Source organism: Myotis brandtii, unplaced genomic scaffold (assembly GCF_000412655.1).
Source record: "Myotis brandtii unplaced genomic scaffold, ASM41265v1 scaffold165, whole genome shotgun sequence".
Taxonomy (NCBI): Eukaryota; Metazoa; Chordata; class Mammalia; order Chiroptera; family Vespertilionidae; genus Myotis; species Myotis brandtii.
Window position 1 is genome coordinate 191,462 of NW_005356042.1, and position 4,437 is coordinate 195,898.

General features: G+C 48.6%; 1 pseudogene; it reads left to right on the top strand.

The window, feature by feature from the left end:
* The window catches only part of LOC102257893, a 678-nt pseudogene extending 490 nt beyond the window's left edge, over window positions 1–188 (top strand).
* Window positions 189–4,437: the final 4,249 nt, after the last annotated feature.

Below are 4,437 nucleotides of genomic sequence, written 5' to 3' on the forward strand. Positions count from 1 at the left end.
CCCGTCTCCGGAGTTGCCCAAGGGCCCCACCACCCAGGGTGCCGCAGCCAGCGCCCTTCCCCGTGGTGTCCCAGCCCCCCTTTTCCTACAGCGGACCTTTGGGCCCCCCTTTCCCGTCAGCCCAGCCGGGGCCCAGGGCTGCTGGAGCTACTCTTGGTCCCCACAGAGGACTCACCGCCCTGGCCTAGCGATCCCGCGCCCGCCTCTGGTGCCTCTGGCCCCGGGTACCCCTTGGCGGGGCCGGACTCCCAGTCCTGGTTTATCCTCAACAGCCCTCCTACCCCTCGGGAGCGGGACACCTCCTTACCGGACGCAGCCCCAGCTCCCCAGCTTCCCGGGCCAGTCCCCGCCCGCTGGCCCCCTCAGGCTCCCTACCCCCAGGGCCGGCCCCTCCCACCGCTTCCCGCAGCCTCGGGGTCCTGCCTGGCCTGGGTACTAGACTGGGCCCTGGCCTCGGCCCTTCCCTACTTCCGCTTGAACCACAGCCTTTGGCCCACCCTCTGCTGAGATGCGCGGTTCGATTGAAGTGGAGTTGGCTCTCCCCAAGGACTTGGGGGGGGCCCGGCTGGGGGCCAGCAGGCCCGGAAAGGCCGGGGGCGGTCACAGCGCAGACTGGCTTAGCCTGTCCGGTGCTGCCAGGCGGCGAGGCCAGCGCCTCCCCGTGGCGTCTGCAGGAGCCACTGTGCACCCGCGACTGTCCGCTGTGCCTGCAGACGGACCTGAGCCATGTGCTCGGGTCTGGGCTCTGCCCCTATTCGCCCCGCCCCAGGTTTGGCATATTCCATGTGGGGCCACACCAAGGGGTGCAACTCTTTGTGTCTCTCTGGTCCATTCAGGGATCTCCTGCCCCACGCACCATGGTCAGGGTTGGGTCACAGGGAGAGAACAGAGTTAGGAAAACACTTCATGATTTTTAAGTCAAAAAGCCATAATTGAACTCTGACGGGCTGGTGTCCGATAAACGTGTGCTGTGTGCTGACCTGAGTGCCAGCAGCTGAGCCATCGCAGTGAGAAGACGGGATTGTGAAGGTGGACCCCAGACCTCGCCTGGGCTGGCTGGAAAGTCCTGGGGGTACCTTGGACCTTCTGGCTGGACAGGAGGGTCACATTTAGGAGTGGGGGGGGGGGGGCCAGGTCGCCTACCGAGCCACCCGCTCTTCTCTGGGGACCTCCGCTTCTGGTTGACTTTTTCCAAGGCCCACCCCATCCATCCACCCTTTGCAGTGGTTCTCAACCTTCCTAATGCCGCGACCCTTTAATACAGTTCCTCATGTTGTGGTGACCCCCAATTTCATTATTACAAATTGAACATAATTAAAGCATAGTGATTAATCACAAAAGCAATATGTAATTATATATGTGTTTTCCGATGGTCTTAGGCGACCCCTGTGAAAGGGTCGTTCGACCCCCAGGTTGAGAACCGCTGCTTTAGTGCCTTGAATCTCATTCGAAGCAGCCCCTCCCTCATCTCCTTCCTCTGGCTCCCGCGATGGAACTCCCCCACCCCCACATCTCTCGGGAGACAGACATCTAAAGACGCCCTAACAATGACCCCCTAGTGGTGCTAGAAACATCGTTGCCATGTCGTTGTCCGGGTCTTTGCATCTCTCTTGTCTTCAGAATGTAAAGGGCAGGGACTGTGACTCCGAGCACGCAGCCCCCAGCACATCGGAGGTTGAAGCATGTTAGGTGATAAAAACCATGGTAGACCAAAGGGGGTGTGATGCACAAAGCATGAGCTTGGTGGTTCCAGATGTGAACCAGGTCTCAAGGGCAGACCCTGGAGCTGCTATCTGTTAGGAGGGCATATGTGCCTTGAAATTTCCACTACACCAGCACCTGGTGCCTGCCCGCTCCCAGCCTGCGTGCCATCAGTGGGTGTGCGAGCAAGATGCTTGATTCTCGATGTGGGTTCCTTGCCAATTGTGCTTGCTTCTCATAAGTTATTTATAAAGAGCAATCACTAGCAGGACGGTGGCCATGGAAGTGGAATCCGCTAAGGAGTGTGTAACAACTCACCTGCTGAATCAACTAGCCCTGAAAATGGATGGCGCTGGAGCGTTGGGCCCATACCCGGCCATCGCTGGCGGTCGGTCGGAGACAGGGGGACGGGAACACAGGGCGCTTCGGCGTCCGGCCGACACCCGCGCCATGCTACGCCGTGAGAGTAGGAGGGCCGCTGCAGTGATCCTTGAAGCCTAGGGCACGGCCCGGGTGGAGCCGCTGCAGGTGCAGATCTTGGTGGTAGTAGCAAATATTCAAAAGAGAACTTTGAAGGACGAAGTGGAGAAGGGTTCCATGTGAACAGAAAAAAAATAAAAGAGCAATCACTAATGGACTCTGCTGGTTTGAGTGCCTCAGAACTGGACAAACGACCGCTTATGTTGCATAAATAATTGCCAATAAACTGAGGAGCTCTGTAAAAAAAAAAGAATAAAAATGGCACCAGACTGGTATGGTTCCGTGGTTAATCATCGACCTATGAACCAGGAGGTCACAGTTCGATTCCCGATCAGGGCACATGCCCAGGTTGTGGGCTCAATGCCCAGTGTGGAGCATGTAGAAGGCAGCCGATTAATGATTCTCTTTCATCACTGATGTTTCTATCTCTTTGTCCCTCTCCCTTCCTCTCTGAAATCAATAAAAAATTTAAAAGTTAAATAAATAATAAAAATGGCAACAAACAAGTACCTATCAATGATAACCTTAAACATAAATGGATTAAATGCCCCAATCAAAAGATACAGCGGCTGAATTGATAAGAAAACATGACCCATATATATGGTGACTACCACCTCAGAACAAAGTACTCACACAGACTGAAAGTGAAGGGGTGGTATAATTTTTTCAGGCAAATGGAAATGGGAAAAAAAAGCTGGGGTAGCAATACTTATATCTGACAAAATAGCCCTCAAAGTGAAGGCCATAACAAGAGATAAGGAAGGCCATTTCATAATACTAAAGGGATCAATACAACAAGAGGATATACCTCCAGTAAGCATATATGCACCCAATGCAGGAGCACCCAAATACATAAAAAAACTTCAGGAAGATATTGAGGGAGAGATCAACAACAATACAATCATAGTAGGGAACTTTAATACCCCATTGACATAACTGGATAAATCTTCTAAACAAAAAATCAACAAGGAAACAGCAATCCTAAACGACTCACTAGATCAGGTGGAACTAATTGACATCTTCAGAACATTTCACCCCAAAGCTACTGAATATCATTCTTCTCAAGTGCACATGGGACGTTTTCAAAGGTAGCCCACATTAGGACTACCTAACGTGGTAGTCTCTACAAAGTCAACAAGATTAAAATCATATCAAGCATCTTCTCAGATCACAGTGGCATAAAATTAGAAATCAACTACAATAAAAACACTCAAAACCAATAAAACACATGGAAGCTAAATAGCATGCTATTAAACAATGATTGGGTTACCAAAGAGATCAAAGAAGAAATAAAAAAAACATCCTGGAAACAAATGACAATGAAAACACAACAATCCAAAATCTATGGGACACAGTGAAAGCAATCCTGAGAGGGAAGTTCATAGGACTCCAGGCCAACCTCAAAAAAAAAACACAAGAAAAACTTGTAATAAATTATCTAACCCTACAACTTAAAGAATTAGAACGAGACCAACAAGAAAAGCCCATAGTACACAGAAGGAAGGAAATAATAAAGACCAGAATGGAAATAAATGACCAGAGACAAAAAAGAAAACAATACAAAAAATCAATGAAACCACAAGCTGGTTCTTTGAAAGGATAAACAAGATTGATGAACCCCTAGCCAGGCTTACCAACAAAGAAAGAGAGAGGACCCAAATAAACAAAATCAGAAATGAAAGATGTGAAGTACAACTGACCCCACAGAAATACAAAGGATTGTAAAAAAAAAAAAAATGCTATGAACAACTCTGTTAGAACAAATTGGGCAACCCCGATGAAAAGGACATATTCCTAGAAAAATACAACCTTCCAAAACTCAAACAGGAAGAATTAGAAAAACTGAACAGGCTGATAACTACTTATGAAATTGAAGCAGTAATCAAAAAACTTCCAGCAAACAAAAGCCCTGTCCTGATGGCTTCACAGGGCAGTGTTACCAAACATTCAAAGAAGAACTAACACCTATCCTCCTCAGACTATTCCAAAAATTTCAAGAGGAAGGAACACTTCCAAGCTCTTTCTATGAAGCCAGCATTACCCTAATCCCAAAACCAGATAAAGACACTACAAAGAAAGAATTACAGGTCAATATCCCTAATGAACATAGATGCTAAAATCCTCAACAAAATATTAGCAAATCGTTGCCCTAGCCCAGTGATCGGCAAACTCATTAGTCAACAGAGCCAAATATCAACAGTACAATGATTGAAATTTCTTTTGAGAGCCAAATTTTTTAAACTTAAACTATATAGG